The sequence below is a fragment of the Dipodomys spectabilis genome, unplaced genomic scaffold, assembly GCF_019054845.1.
Source record: "Dipodomys spectabilis isolate Male_0828 unplaced genomic scaffold, ASM1905484v1 ptg000004l, whole genome shotgun sequence".
In the NCBI taxonomy this organism is placed as follows: Eukaryota; Metazoa; Chordata; class Mammalia; order Rodentia; family Heteromyidae; genus Dipodomys; species Dipodomys spectabilis.
The window spans coordinates 836,690-853,843 of NW_024870681.1; positions in this window are offsets into that span (position 1 = coordinate 836,690).

Here is a 17,154-nt window from a genome sequence, read left to right on the forward strand (position 1 = left end):
TGAGGAGGTCACACCTGCATTTTAGCAAGAGAAATCCAGGGCTGTGTAGACAGGCTAAAGAGCCTACCTTGCAGATGAGAGCTGATTCTGGCAATTTAGGAAGATCTGAGAGATGCCTAAATTGTTAGATTGACAAAAATTGAACAACTGTTTGGGTAAAAAGGAAGAATAAGAAGTAAAAGTTGATTTTATTAGCTGGTGAGGATGAGCCTTGCCATTATCCGCAAAGGAAAACAGGAGAAAAGAAGCTAAATTGGAGGGTATGCGGTATGTGAGGAAAGGGTTTATGTGTTACATTTGGATTGTTTAGGTTTGAGATGCCTATACAAAATCTAGAAGTGGAACTGTCTAATAGGTGATAGGAACTGTTTTTGAAGCAATGTCCCTGGATCCTGTCTTCAGATGATATGAACAGGAAGGTGATGGGTAATTTCTATGGTTAACATGATGAAGAGAAGCGGAAAGGCCCAGGTGATGCCAAATAGTTTTCCTCACAAGTAAGAATTTTTTTTTGATGGCTATGGGGCTTGAACTCAGGACCTGGGCACTGTCCCTGAGCACTTTTGTCCATGGCTAACACTCTACCATTTGAGCCACAGCACCACTTCCAGTTTTCTGGTGGTTAATTAGAGATAAGAATCTCACGGACTTTCCTTCCTGGGCTGCCTTTGAACCATCCTCAGATCTCAGCCTCCTGAGTAGCTAGGAAATTACAGGCTTATATCAGAAATTTGACCACTGAAGAGCCTTCCTATTTAGGCTTGGCTTCTCTAAGAGCTCTCAAATGCAAATATGAGCCTTTAACGTCCATTTCCTACACTGGGAATAGAAAATATTTCTATCTCTTCTGCATTTCTTTATATTTTAAGCTTGTTATAGTCAAATCCTTGCCAAAACATAAATAAAATAAGGCAAATACAGTATATTCATGCATTCAGTAAATAAGACCCTGGTTCAATTCTCAGCAACACACACACACACACACACACACACACACACACACACACACACACCTTCCTTCAGGAGAGTTATATTATTATGGAAAGAGATTGATGGAAAACAAATATTCAAAATAGGATAAGTGGTGATAAGTACTGCAGAGGAAAAAAAAAAAAACAACCAGAAAGAATTAGAGTAGGATGTGGTATTTAAATAGAACATCCTAGAAAGGCTTGCTGAGAAGACAGTAAAGACCTTGATGAAGATTGAGCCACTTGGGAGATAAAAGTAAACCAAGTGTGAAGTCTTGACGCATGAATGTGACCAAAGTGTGAGACAGAGATGAAACCTACTGTCTGTTAAGGGAGGCCCTGGGCTAGACGTGCAAGATGGGGAGTGGTAAAAGGTGGATCAGAGGATCAATTAAGACCAAGGGTATTGCGACAGTGAGATGTACAAGATGCTAAGTCTAAAAATGAACTTTACAATTTAGGTGGGAGGGGGGGAGAGTGTAGTTGAAATGGGAGGGAAGGGAGGGTAGGGGGAAAACAAAGGAGGAGGCAACAATGCTTGATAAGAAATGTACTCATCACCTTGCTCATGCAATTGTAACTCCTCTGTACAGTTTTTTCACAATAAAAACTTACTAAAAAAAAAACACCAATGGTGAGAGATGCTACATCAGCTCATTCAGCTCTATAGACCACATCTAGGAGCTTTGATTTTTGCGGAGATATGACCTGGTATTACATAAGTTTTGAGAGGATCACTTGATCCTCTTTGATGAAAATAGAAAAGTTACTTAGGAAGGAATCTAGCCAAGAGACACACAACTTGGCCCAGAGTAATAATGGGGATGCTGGTGGTAAAAAGTGGTTAGATTCTAGCTATATTTTGAAAATAGAATGGACAGAACTCACTGATGAAATGGATGGGAGAAAAATAGAGTAAATTAAGGATTTATCCTGGATTTGACCTAATCAATTAATTGAAAGGAAAGAGGTATCAATTACTGGATAGGAAAGGAAAGCAGGTTTGCAGCTCTGTTTGGAAAATGCCCACCAGACGTCTAGGTGGTAAACTAGGCAACTGGATAGTTACTTTATTTTTCCTTTAGGTCTTTTCTTTTTCAGTAGTGAAGATCAATTCCTGGGCCTGAGTGCTTAACCACTGAGTTACAACCCAGCCTGATACTTAGACATTTAAATCTGTAGTTTTAGGCGAGGTCTAGGATGAAGATATCAGTGTGGATCCAATGCTACCAAAGATGGGATTACCAAAGGACTAAGAAAGGGGAAGAGAGAGATAGAAATAGATGTGAAGACTGTGTGTAGAGATGGGAACTGAGAGGACAAAATGAGCAAAAGACATTGAGGTGTGGGCAGAAAGTAGAAGAGTCAAGAAACCGTTAGCTCTTTGAAGTCATGTGAAGAATGTGTTAAGGAGAAAGGTGAAGGTAGAGAATGTGGCTTAGTGGTAGAATGCTTGCCTAGCATGCGTGAGGCCCTGGGTTCAATTCCTCAGCACCACATAAGCAGAAAAAGCCGGAAGTGGCTCTGTGGCTCAAGTGGTAGAGTGCTAGCCTTGAGCAAAAGAAGCTCAGGGACAGTGTTCAAGCCCTGAGTTCAAGCCCCAGGACTGGAAAAAAATAAAAGGAGAAAGGTGAAATTGTTATATTACCATGCTCTAACCAATTCATCTAACTAGCCACCTGATGAATTGTGTTAAATACTACTCAGGCAGCAAGAAAAATGAGGACCAGGGCTGGGAAGGTGGCTCAGTGGTAGAGCGCTTGCCTTGCATGCATGAGGCCCTGGGTTCGATTCCCCAGCACCACAAAAGCAAAAAAAAAAAAAAGAAAAGAAAAGAAAAGAAAAAAAAAGCCGGAAGTGGCACTGTGGCTCAAGTGGTAGAGCGCTAGCCTTGAGCTGAAGAGCTGAGGGACAGCACCCAGGCCCAGAGTTCAGGCCCCATGACTGGACCCCCCCCCCAAAAAAAAAGAAAGAAAAATGAGGACCAAACTGAATGAATCATTGGGTTTTCCATGCAGAAATTACCGACAAACTTTCTAAAGGCAATAGTACAGGAAAAACCTGAGTGGAGTGTGTTCAGGAGAGAGTACAAGCCATGCATGTGGTGAGGCATGCCCAGCAATAAGTAAGACTTTATGTCAAAGCAATCAAATGATCAAATAAACAACAACAACAAAAGGTCTGGGTGCATAGCTCAAATGTATAGACCTTCCCTAGCAAGACTGAGGTCCTCGATTCAAATCCCTCTACTGAGAGAGAGACAGAGACAGACAGAGAGACAGAGACAGAGACAAAGCATAGAAGGTGAATTTTGTTTTGAGAAATCCTGCTAAAACGTTGGATAAGGCTAGATGGGGATACAAGGCCAAGAGAGTTGTTTCTTTAGGGTTCTGGGGGCACTGTTGCGTTTTTAACTCAAGGCTTCATTCTTACTTAGCAGGTGCTTTACCACTTGAATACATTTCCAGCCCTTTTTGTTTTGTTTTTCAGGTAGCATCTCACGTTTTTCTCCCAGGGCCAATCTCAGACTATGACCTAACCTATGCTTTCCACACAGCTGGGATGATAGGTGTGAACTACCATTCTAGCTTATTTGTTGAGATGAAGTGTTGTTAACCTTTTGCTCACCCTGGTCTCAAGCCATGATCCTCTGGATCTCTACCTCCTGACTATCTAGGATTACAGTTGTAAGCCACCATGTCTAGCTCCATTCTCCCTCCACTTTTTTTTTTTTTTTTTTCCGGTGGTGGTAGGGCCTGAACTCTGGGCCTGGGAGCTGTCCCTCAGCTCTTCAGCTGTCAACTAGCACTCTACCACTTGAGCCTCAGACCCACTTCTGGCTTTTTCTGCTTATGTGGTGCTGAGGAATCAAACCTAGGGCCTCATACATGCAAGGCAAGCACTCTACCACTGAGCCACCTTCCCAGCCCTCCCTCCACTTTTAAAAGATATGCTAGGTTGTTTTCTTTTTATAATGGCTGGCCATAAGCTGATAAGAATAATGTAGTAAAGAGAGAAAATTTGAGGATGTATTAGGAGGGAGAATTGCTGGAGTTTTCCCTTTGAGTTCAACTAGCTGAGAAGGGATGGGCTTTCCTAGACCAGCAGAGGGATTAGTTTTAGGTTGACACACAGATAGTCAAATGTAGCAATAAATGGAAAGACAGAATCTCTAGCATAGGTACAATTAACTGGATATGTGAGGCATTGAAGCAGATAGGTGTGCCCTACTGATTGGCTTTCTTTTTCTTTTTCCTGTATGTATGTGTGTGTGTGTGTGTGTGTGTGTGTGTGTGTGTGTGTGTGTGAGAGAGAGAGAGAGAGAGAGAGAGAGAGAGAGGGAGGGAGGGAGGGAGGGAGAGAGAGATACTAGAGCATTTTCACTTGCCAAGCAGTTGTACCACCAGTCCTGGTTTTATTTTCTTAATGATATGGTAAGTGTAGCCATCAGCTGAAGGTAAGAATGTTGGAGTAGGGGTGAGAGATTGGGGAAAAGAGAAAGGTATGAAATAAACCATTTCAAAGAGTGGAATTAAAAAATGGAAAGTAATAAGAGTTTTTAGTCATTGACCCTTAATAGGGCCCAGCAGTTTTTTTAATATGTTAATCATATTTGAAAGCTAATAGGACATGGAACAGATCTTACTTTGGTTAGGTTTCTGAAGAAACTGACAGCATAAAGTGTAGTTATAGCCCAATGAATTGTGTTCTAAAGCTCCAGTAGCTTACCCCAAAGGAGTGGGAGCCTTGGAGACAATAAGTATTGAGAAGAGAGAGAAAAGACCAGTTGGTAATTAACACCTCCAGTTCAATATTGCTCCATGTCTGGTCCTCTAGTGTGAAGGCTACAAGTGGCCTGGATCACATTGGATGAGCAAATCAAATCCTAGCAACTTGCTGCCACAAAATTAGTAGTGATGAAATTATCTCAAAACCAAAAGGTTAGACTGGAGAAGTGCTTCAGCAGTAGAGTACTTGCCTAGCAAGCAAACTCTGATACCATCACATACATATATGCACACACACACACACACACACACACACACACACACACACACACACACACTGCAACCATCTGAAGCATGTTTGAGATTTTAAAGACAAATATCACACCCATCACAATTTTGTTTTGTTCTTTATATTCCTGTGTGCTTTTAAATGTGTTATCTTATTCAGTGCTCACAATTAGAGAGAGCTCAGAAAGGCAGTCTGGGAAGGCTCTAGTCTTAAGCTGTTACTGACTAGTTTAGGCAAGAAGCACATTATGACACAAAACAGAGCTGCAAATGTTTATCTCTCTTGGTAAATTCTCTCCAGAGCTCCTGCCATCTAATTGTGGAGTTCATTGTAGCCAGTTATCTATACATTGTATGCACATCTGACAGTTAGAAGTATCAAGCAAGCCTAAAACAGACCTACATGTTGGGGAAAAACCAAACAAACACCTGTAAAAAGGATGTGAGGATGAGTGTAAAGGCTTACTTGTAATTAACAAAGAAATAAAAGGGAGCATGCAGGTGATTTGGCAGGTAGTTCATGCCTATGGTAGAAGAAATTGAAGAATTAACAATGACCACTGCTGGAAGCCATGAACTTCAAAAGGAACTACAAGAACTGACCATAAGGATGATGGAAACACAGAGCAGCATCAGAGTTAGAATCTACCTATGTTTATGGGTATGTTGTAAGCAGAATAACAAAACGATTTTAATTCTGAAAGGGCAAAATGGGCAAACAAATGAATTTTCAAGAGAAACATCAGCCACCTCAATTCATGCCGGAGCTGTGCATTTTGTGCCCAGCTTCCTTCTTTCTGCCAAGTCAGTGTATACTTCCTCAATCCAGTCACACCCACACCCATTTTAGGAAGACTTCTCTTGGCTGATAATTGCAGCTTTGCTCAGAAACCACCCCCACCCCTACCCCAACACACATCACCACACACATACATACACACTATCATATGCCAGGATATAATAGGCTCTTTTGCCTCTGGTTGGGACAAACTTTGGAGCAATTTATGCTCCAAAGCAAGGAGCTTTCTGTAGAATTAGGATGAGGTTTGAATTCTTTCATCCTTGATTATCTTCTTACCTTGCTTTCCTTTAATCCCTATTACTCAGATAAACATTCCTGTCTCTGGTATGCTTCTAAGAAAAAACTACCTTGAGACAGCCAGGTAGGATGTAATGCCGTAGTAATTTTCCTCTGTGGCCTATGTGGAATGCATTTTGCTTCCTTTGCTTTACGGCCAATTTTTTTTAATGTTTTGTTGTTGTTTGTTCTTTTTTTTCTTTATTTTAACCGAGTATGCTCTTAATTCCTTAAAATCTTTGTCTTTCTAGAGCAATAGAGAAATAAAATACATTTATTGGACTTTCTTTTTAAATTTACCCTTAATTAGGCAAGCCTATTTTATTTATGTCTGTTTGTTGTGTTCTAGGAATTGAACCTAGGGCTTTGTAGACTCTAGGTAAATGTTCTACCAACACTAATGCTCTATTTCCTTGAGGCAGGGAGAGAAGAAGGCAGGTATCAGATACTTTCTGTTATACACATCAGAAAAGCTAACTTATTAAGTAACACATGAATTTACTGGCTCATATATTTGAGAATTCCAATGAGAAGTCTGGATTTAGGCTTTATATAGCTTTTATCCTACAGCTAAACGGTCACCAGGCACCTGGTTTCTCTTGGTCCCTTGGCCCTGCCTTCCACAATGTTTACTTCATAATATGTCTGACTCCTCTTATTCCAGGAGGCTGAGGGAGCTTCAGAAGTCATGCACTTTCTCATTCACACTCAACAAGAAAACAGAGGAGGCACTTGTCCAAGCAAAATTCCTTGGCTCATGCAGGTTGGAGCAGTGTAAGTCATAGGTGTACCCCCAGAACCAATCACTATGACTAGGGAAGTAGAATATGCTGACAAAGTAGGTTTGAGTTAGAGATTTTAAGGCCAAAGGCAGTCTGATTCTCACAAACTACTTATGTCTACAAGTGGAAAACAGGGCCTTTGGCAAAGGAATAGTGAAGAATGGAACCTGGGAGACAACCAATAAATAACACCCTGCTTGATTATACAAGCAAAAATAGAAGACCATCTTATTCACTGTACATACACACCTATCATAAAGTGTTACATTTTTTTGTCTTTTGTTTTGTTTTTGCTGGTGGTGGGCCTTGAATTCAGGACCTGGATGCTGTCCTTGACTACTTGAGCCACAACTCCACTTCTGGCTTTTTTTGGGGTGGTTTAATTGGAGATAAAATTGTCATGGATTTTACTGCCTTGGCTGGCTTTGAACCACACTCCTCAGATCTCAGAGTTACTAGGATTACAGGCATGAACCACCAGCACCCAACTCTATCCTAAAGTTTAATTTGTAAATTAGGCACAGCAAGAGACTTTGTCATTAGTTTTTGTAACTAGTAACTAATAATAAAACAAAACAATTATAATAATGTACTTATGTGTCCTTTGTAAAAATATTAGTCAATTTTTTGGACTCTAGCACAATTTCTTTTTTCTTTTTAATAATTTCACAGATTAAAAAGATTTTTTTCTTTTCTTTCTTCTCCTCTTTTTGCTTTTTGTGCATGCTGCTAGTGATTGAACTTGTTATTTTATACATGTTATATATGTATCTTAGCAACGTCAGCATACAAATGTTTTTCTTTTTTTCCCCCACTTGATTTTTGACTTTTTTTTTTTAATTTTATTTTATTTTATTTGAGAACATACTGTACAGAGGGGTTACAATTACATGGGCAGGATAATGCATACATTTCTTACCAAGCATTGCAGCCTCCTCCTTTGTTTACCCTTCACCTCCCTTCCCAGCCTCCCCCCTCCCCCCCACCCAATCATACCCCCCTCCCCCCCCACACCGACATTGTAAAGCTGGTTTTGACATGATATTTTGTACTTCTCATTGTTGCAACAGGTCCACCTGAATCCTTAAACGACTTGTTTGTCCCCATCTCCTCCACATGTTATACTGACATCAAATATAGTGAAAGCGGGGGTTACACTGTGGGGGAGGGACATACAAAGCAACAAAGAAATAATCTTATAAATGCGTTAGAAACACATGCATGAAAGAAACAAAAACACTAAAATACATATTTGAGGGTTCGTTTTCCTAACATCACATTATCTGACTTTTTCCGCTTGACTCATATCTATACTAGATATTGCAAATAAAGGAAACCATGGGACCTATGTTTCTTTGGGCCTGGCTTACTTCACTTAATATAATTTTTTCCAAGTCTTTCCATTTCCTAACAAATGGGGAAATGTCATTCTTTCTGATGGAGGCATAGAATTCCATTGTGTATATATACCACATTTTCTTGATCCATTCATCTACTGAGGGGCATCTGGGTTGGTTCCATATCTTAGCTATGGTAAATAATGCTGCAATAAACATAGTTGTGCTGGTAGCTTTAGTGTGGTCTTTTTTGTAAACATTAGGGTAAATGCCCAAAAGTGGGATTGCTGGGTCGTAGGGGAGTTCTATGTGAAGTCTTTTGAGGAACCTCCATACTGCTTTCCAAAGTGGTTGAACAAGTTTACATTCCCACCAACAATGAAGTAAGGTTCCTTTCTGTCCACATCCCCTCCAGCATCTGTTGTTGTTAGAGTTCTTGATTTTTGCTGTTCTAACTGGAGTGAGGTGATATCTCAATGTTGTTTTGATTTGCATTTCTTTTATGGCTAGGGATGTTGAACATTTCTTCATGTGTCTATTGGCCATCCTTCTTTCTTCTTCAGAGAAGCTTCTCTTTAAGTCTTTCGCCCACTTACTTATTGGGCAGTTGTTTCTTTGAGGATTTGTTGTTGGGTGGTTTAATTTTTTGAGTTCCAAGTATATTTTAGATATGAGACCCTTGTCCGTTGTATGGCTAGTAAAGATCTTCTCCCAATCCGTAGGCTTTCTATTGATCTTGCTAGCTATGTCATTTGCCCTGCAGAAACTCTGCAACCTTATGCAATCCCATTTGTCCAACCTTTCTTTGATTTGTTGTGTTTCCGGGTCTCTATTCAGAAAATTTCGGCCTGAGCCAAGGAGACCTAGGGTTTCTCCTATTCCATCCTGTAATGTTTTCAGAGTGTCTGCTTTGAGTTCAAGGTCTTTGATCCATTTGGAGTTGATTCTGGTGCAGGGTGATATATAAGGATCTAGCTTTAGTTTTCTACATGTAGTTAACCAGTTTTGCCAGCACCATTTACTGAAGAGGCTGTCTGTCTTCCATTCTATTATTTTAGCTCCCTTATCGAAGATTAGATGGCTATAGGTCTGTAGGTTCATTTCTGGGTTTTCAATTCTATTCCATTGGTCCTGAGGTCTGTTCTTATGCTAATACCAAGCTGTTTTGATTACTATGGCTTTATAGTAGAGTTTGAAATTTGGTATTGATATTCCTCCAGCAGTGTTCTTTCCGTTGAGGAGCGTTTTTGCTATTCGGGGTCTTTTATTGTTCCATATGAATTTTTGGATTGCCTCTTCTATTTCCTTGAAGAATGAGGGTGGAATTTTGATAGGTATTGTGTTGAATTTGTAGATAGCCTTGGGAAGTATTGCCATTTTCACGATGTTAATCTTTCCAATCCAGAAGCATGGGAGGTTTTGCCATTTTTTAAGTTCTGTGTTGATTTCCTTTTTCAAGATTTTAAAGTTTTCATCATAGAGGTCCTTCACTTCTTTAGTTAAGTTAATTCCTAGGTATTTTATTTTTTGTGGGGCTATTGCAAATGGAGCTTTCCTAATTTCAGCCACACTTTTCTCATTGTTGGCACACAGAAAAGCCATTGATTTTGGGGGGTTAATTTTATAACCTGCTACTTTGCCAAAGTTTTGAATCAGCTTGAGTAATTTGGGAGTGGAGTCTATGGGATTCTTTAAATACAAGATCATGTCATCTGCAAAGAGGGAGAGTTTTATTTCTTCTTTCCCTATTTGGATCCCCTTTATGTCTGTATCTTGTCTTATTGCTGTAGCTAGGCATTCTAATACTAGATTGAAGAGAAGTGGAGAGAGTGGGCATCCTTGTCTTGTTCCTGAGTTAAGAGGAAATGGCTTTAGTTTTTCACCATTGAGTATAATGCTGGCTGTAGGTTTGTCATATACAGCCTTTATTGTATTGAGGAATGTTCCATGGATTCCTAATTTTTCCAAAACCTTCATCATAAAGGGGTGTTGGTGATTTTTGACTTTTTTCTTTTTCTTTTTCACTTCTTTTATTATCTTTAAGTATAGCTATACTAAGGAGTTGATATTTAACAAAGCAGTCTATGAATACCATGCATCTTGATCTGTGTCACCCTTTCCAACATTCTCAGCCAGGTCTTTTTCTGTCCTCATTAAGTAGAGTACTTTCACCTTCTCATCTATTTTATTTTCTTTTTTAATCAAGCCCTAGGACTGGCACAAAAAAGAAAGTGGGACATAAGGAAGGGAGGAAGAGAGGGATGAAGGAAGGAAAGAGGGAAGAAAGGAAGGAAAAAAGGAAGGAAGAAAGGATTGATTTACCAGCATCCCTACTCTTAGTCTTTGGTGTCAATGTTAAGCAAAATAAGGGTTAATTGAGTTCAAGCACTGAGATACTTGACAATGGATCTGATAGCCCAGATGCTTACTAAGTGACTGACAAGCGGTTAGTAGATCCAGTGTGGAGAAGGATGCCCCATGTCAGTGGGATGTTTAGGCATCCCATAATGCTTCTCTGAAAATTCTATTTCTGGGATTTTCCATTTAGTATTTTTGGATCTTGGATGATGTGGAAGCTAGAACTGTAGAAAGTGAAATCACAGATAAAGGGGGGTCTACTGTGCAGGGATTCCTTTTAGGGTGATGAAAATGTTACAGAGCAGATGGCTGTCCAACATTGTGAGTGCAAATGCCACTGAACTGTGCGTTATGAAATTGTAGACCAGTTTTTGGTATAAATACATAACCTACCACTAGAATATACCCACATCCTATAAAATGGTTAACCTTATGTCATATGAATTTTACCTCATAATGGAAAAAAAAACTTAGCCCCTGCATTCCTTTAGAGAAGAAAGGATAATACAGAACGTAGATGAAGGTGGAAAACTTTTTAAAAAGGAAGGGAAGAATGAAGCTGACTGTCAGTGGCTCATGCTGTAATTCTTCTAGCTACTCAAGAGGCTTAGATCCAAAGGATTGAGGTTCAAAGTCAGCCAGAGTTCAAGAGACTGCATCTTCAGAATAACCAGCAAAAATCCAGGCAAAGGTGTGGCTCAAGTGGTAGAGCATCCACTGAAGAAATTTTTTTAAAAACCTCTAAGTTCAAATCTAATTACTGGCTTAAAAAAAGGAAGGAAGACTTTTGGAAAAAGAAAAAAGGAAGGAAGAGTGGAGGCAGCTCTTGAGAAATGTAAGACTTTAAAGGAGAGATGACACACGCTGCAGTGGGCTCAGTGCTTCCTCCTTCCTGCCCTCAAAATAACTTCAGTGAAGATTTACTATACTTTCCTTTCTGAGGCTTTTTATAGGAGTTGGCTTTTGATTTCTTCTGGGTTGTGACTACATGCTAAGAAACAGATAAATATAGCTTAGCTTTTCTTGGGTATACCTTACACCTATTTCACAGGTTTCCCCAAGGACAATCTTAGATTCTAGCAACAAATTTAAATGGGAGTGAATGATTGGCTTTCTTCCCCAGATACAGTCAGGTATATCCAGATAGGTTCAAAGACATCTTCCAGTAAAAAATATAGCAAAAAGGTAGGACTGTGTGCTGTTGCATAATGTGCTGAGACCATAACTCACACCATGAGTTCTGATATCAGTGATGCCCTAGCACCCAGCCATCTCAGCCTCCAACTTTGATGAAAATACTTGCTGATGCTGAATTGACATAAACAAAGCCCATTTGCATCCAGCCAGCTGGACTCTATCTGGAGAGCAGAAGGTGAAGAGATGGATGCTATTTCTGGCAACAACCTGAAGCCATCTCTTGTTATAGGTATGGGTGGAAAATCATGCAAAGGTAATTAGAGCCTGGGAGAAAGCAGGGCTTTCCTGAGCTCCCTAGGAGACCTTGAGAATCAGGGACACAGAACAAGGCAGTGTGTTTGCACAATGAGCTGAGTCAGCAGAGAAAAGAAACACAGAAGGGAAAGCACAGATAATGAAGCCAGATAGAGTTGGGTGGATCAGTGCAGACAGGACTGGTAACTATTACAGCAAAATGTCTCTGTGTAGCAGAGCAGATGTCCCCATCAAGTTTTCTAATGTGACAAGCCAACTGCTTCTCCCACCTCCATCTTTATGACCTCAATACTTGGTTCTGCTCAGCAAGGTCTTCTCTCTAGGTATTAGTTCATCCAACAGATCTTGATTAAGCATGGTCTCCATGCTGGGCCCAGTCAAGGCTCTGGGCATACAGAAATGAAGAGAACAAAATTAAGGTCAAATTCAGAAGAGCTTCAGAGCCTTTAAGAACTAAAAAGATGCCCCCTTTCTCAAATGAAAACTCAAAAGAGAATGTTATTTTTAAAGCGGCATCCACCTTATATGCTTACCTGTAATGCTAAAATTAACTCACTTCTTTCAGTATTTGGAAAATTAAAGCCATTCAGATTTCATTTTATAGGATGAATGTTCCTTTACTCTCCCTTCTCCTCTATCCCTTCAGGGATGACCTGGCTAAGTATATTTCTCCTTCCCTTAAAAAGCTAGTAGGAGGCATGGCTTAGTGGTAGAGTGCTTGCCTAGCATGCATGAGTGCCTGGGTAGTATTCCCAGCAAACACACACACACACACACACACACACACACACACACACACACACACACACACACACACAGAGTTCGTGAGACTCATATTTTTCTGGCCACTACTCTTTCCTTCACCAGTTCAGTTTCTGGTAACCACTATGGTGGTTAATAACTGGAAGGAGGTCGAGATGGCCATAGAATGCAGAATTGGTATTCTTTTATTATTCTTACTATTTTTTAATTTTAATTTTAAAATTTTTTGTAGGTTCTGAGGCTTGAACTCAGGGCCTGGGCACTGTCCCTGAGCCTCTTTGTGCTCAAGGCTAGCACTCTACCACTTCCGGCTTTTTCTGAATAATTTTTATTGGAGATAAAAGTCTCATGGACTTTTCTGCCCAGGCTGGCTTTAAACCATGATCCTCAGATCTCAGATTCCTGAATAGCTAGAATTATAGGCATGAGCCACCAGTGCTCAGCCTATATTTATTTTTATTATTTTAAAATAGTTATGCAGGGGCTGGGAAGGTGGCTCAGTGGTAGAGTGCTTGCCTTGCATGCCTGAGGCCCTGGGTTCGATTCCTCAGCACCACATAAGCAAAAAGAAAAAAGCCGGAAGTAGCGCTGTGGCTCAAGTGGTAGAGTGCTAGCCTTGAGCTGAAGAGCTGAGGGACAGCGCCCAGGCCCAGAGTTCAAGCCCCATGACCGGACTTAAAAAAAAAAAATAGTTATGCAAGGGGGTTTTAATTCAACATGTCAATTTATGTGTACTCTGTGTCCTGGACAATGTCACCCTTTCCTCTTTTATTTTTTTTTAAACAGGATCTTACTATATAACTCAAGCTAGACTTGAATTTATTATGGAGCTAAGGCTGGACTATATCTAGTAATTGGTCTCTACCCTAAAAGCTGTGGTTCAGAAATGACATTTGTCCCAAGCTAGTATCATCAGAGTTTTCCTGGTGTTTTCTTCTCCACTCTGGTGAAAGGCTCTGTGGAGGGCTGAATACCTAGGCTTGCCTGAAAACAGGATTCTAGCTCATTGGGAACCACTAACTATGAAGATGAAGCCATGTGCAGAGAAAAGCAGAAGAGGGAGAAATAGCATACGGAGAGCAATCTGAAGGTGGTTTCAGTCATCCTGGGAGCAGCACCATCTCTACCCTTCCCCTGTTTAATTGTAAAAGGCAACAAGGTCTGCCTTCTACTTAAATAATTAATGTAACTTCTATCCAAAGAGTTCTGTCCAAGGAAATCCACCCAGAAACATTCCCTAAAATTCACTGGGATTGTTTATAAAAAGTTGAACAGGTACTCCCTCACCTTGGAAAACAGTTAAAATTCTAAAAACTGATGATACCAATTTATATAAATGTGAGATATCTAGTACTCTCCCTCTATCACTGGGCTGTTAGAAGTAAACTTACATATACAATTCTCAGTAAAATGTAAGGCTGTTAGAAATAAGCTTACAAACTTACAAATACAATTCTCAGATGAGAGAAATTCCACTCCTAGGCAAATAATTTGCCCAAGAGAAATGAAAAAAATATATCCATGAGAATGTTCATGAAACTGGGGAGAGGGGTGGCAGTGTACTTGCCTATGTACAAGGTCCAGAGTCCAATCATCAGCATCACTCTCTCTCTCTTTCTCTCTCTCTCTCTCTTTCTCTCACCCACCCACACACATACACACACACTTACACCAATTATATCACCTTTATTCTTAATATCCTCTAGTTGGAAGCAAACCAAATGAGATTGGATTTTTAAAATTATGTATATCATCACTTAGTGAGAAAAAGAAATGAATTATAACCACATGGCTGAGTCTAAAAGAGATTATATTAAGCCAAAGAAACCAAACACAAAGGAGAAGATACACACACATACACACACACACACTGTCAAACTTCATTTATATTGTGAACAAGCAAAATGAATCTCTGGTGATAAAAATCTGAAGAGGGGTTGCTCTGGAGGAAAGATTGACTACTAAAAGGGGGCCCAAGGGAATGTCCTGGGGTAATAGAAACCGTGTATATTTTAATGAGTGCAGCACTTATGTGGATCAATATATCTGCCAAAACTCATCAAACTGATCACTTAAATGAGTGCATTTTATTGCATGCAAATTGTCCTTCAATTTTTTTAAAAAAAGTCTTTGTGCACCCACAATTACAGCAGCATTCTTTTTCAATGTTCAAAAAGTAGAAGCAGCACTAATGTCTAGAACTAATGTTTAGCACAGATGGCTAAACAAAATGCATTAGAAACACACAAGGGATAGTGTTTAGCCTTAAAAAAGAAAGAAAATTCGAATATATGCTACAAAAGGGATGACCCTTGAGACTGTTAAGCTAATATAACTGGTAAGTTAAATAACCCTGTCACACACAAAGGATATTATATGCATCCACTAATGGCAGGTCACTGGAGGGCTTAAACTGGTAGAGATGGAAAGTAGAATGCTGACATCCAGTTGGGGGAAGGTGCTGAGAGGAAGGAGGATCAAGCAATCATTGTTTAATGAATACAGACTTGCAGTTTTACAAGATGACCAGACTTCTAGAAATGGGTGATGGGGAAGACTGTACCACAGTGTAAATGTACTTCATCCCACTGAACTATCTAATAACTGAAAGTGATTAAAGCTAGGCCCTAGTAGCTCATGTCTCTAATTCTTGTTACTCAGGTAGAGTAGAGCTCAAGTAGTAGTAGAGCACTAGTCTTGAGCAAAAACAAAACAACAAAAACCCTCAGGGACAGTGCCAAAGCCCTGAGTTCAAGCGCGCGCGCGCGCGCACACACACACACACACACACACACACACACACACACACACACACACACATAGAATGGTTAAGATGATCACCTTTAGGTTATATGGACTTTCCCTTAATTGCAGAGGGGATTGATATGAGGTTGTCTAGTATGGGTAAATAGACTTGTTACTCCATATTAATCTTTTAAAAAATGAATTGAAAACAACTTTTTCCTCTCAGCACCAGCTCGGAAAGCCAAGTTTAGAATCACTACCAGCACAAAGTGGATTGATGAAAAAATTTTCATCCCAGTGACTAAAAACTATGGGACTGGGTTGGGGATTTAGCTCAGTGGAAGTGCATTTTCCTGGCAAGTGCAAGGCCCTGAGTCCCATCCTCAGCTCTGCAAAAAAACAAAAATAAAAGAGTTATGGGACTGTTGACTCATTGTTCTGGCCCAATATGGCATTTCCTGTGTCTGTAAAATCCTCTTTCATTCAGATATAGAAGAAAATCATGCAAAAATGTCCCACACATGACTTTTGGAAAAGGAAAGGACTAGAGAATCCTCCCTATGACAGGATGAGTGAGGGTTGGGGAAACAGGAAACAAAAATTGTTCACTTTGACATATTCAGATAGTGCCCTGTGGCTTTCTGGTACCTAGGTTCTTAATCATTAGAATCTAATTTGGAGCAGCTTCCCCTGCCACCATGCTTGCATGCATGGCTTCCAAGAAGGCAGGAAATAAAGCAACTCAGGCCCGATTGCAGTCCTGAGGCAGCATCTGTGTGGCCACAGGGAACATAAAAAGGAAGCAAGGAGGTTGTGGTTATACCTTAGTGGTAGAGTGTTTGGTTAGATGTGCAAGACTCTGAATTCATGTGATGCTGAGTGCTGATTGTCTTGGATAACCAGGAAGTCAAGTCCCAAGAATCATTGCAGCTGGAGCTGGAGCTTGCCTAGCATGGGCAAGGCCCTGGGCTCAACCTCTAGCATCTTGAGGAGGAAAAAAAGTAGAAAATGTGGAAACACAAAGTATTTCAAAGTTCTTTGCTAAAGAGTCCCAGAAAATTCTGGAAATCTGCAGTGACTAACTGCCTTGAGATAGTCATTGGTGAAGAAAGTGGTGAATAGACGTTGTAAGTTGATGTGGTCTGGAAGTTTGCAGTTTACTCATTTCATATTCAAGTAGTAATAAAATTATATTTATTTACTTACTTATTTACTCATTTATTTAGTGCTGGCACTGGGGCTTGAACTTAGAGCCTGTGTACTGTCTTTCAACTTTTTCACTCTAGGCTGATGTTCTGCAACTTGAGCCACAACTCCATATTCACCTTTTTGGCAATTAATTGGTCATAAAAGTCTCAGGGACTTTTTTGCCCAGGCTGCTGTTGAATTGGATCCTCAGATTTCAGCCTCTTAAGTAGCTAGAATTACAGGTGAGCCACCAGCACTCTGCTCTTTTCCTTATTATTATTCTTATTATTTTAACATGACAAATCTCTTCAAGGTACATCCAAACATATATTAGAAAAACAATGCATAGTAGAAGTAATCAGTGTTGTATGATTAATTTGATGTCTAGCATTCGTGCAGATATATATCAGGTAATATCTTACAAATATATTCTTGTTGATGTTAACTTAATTGCACAAAGGCAAT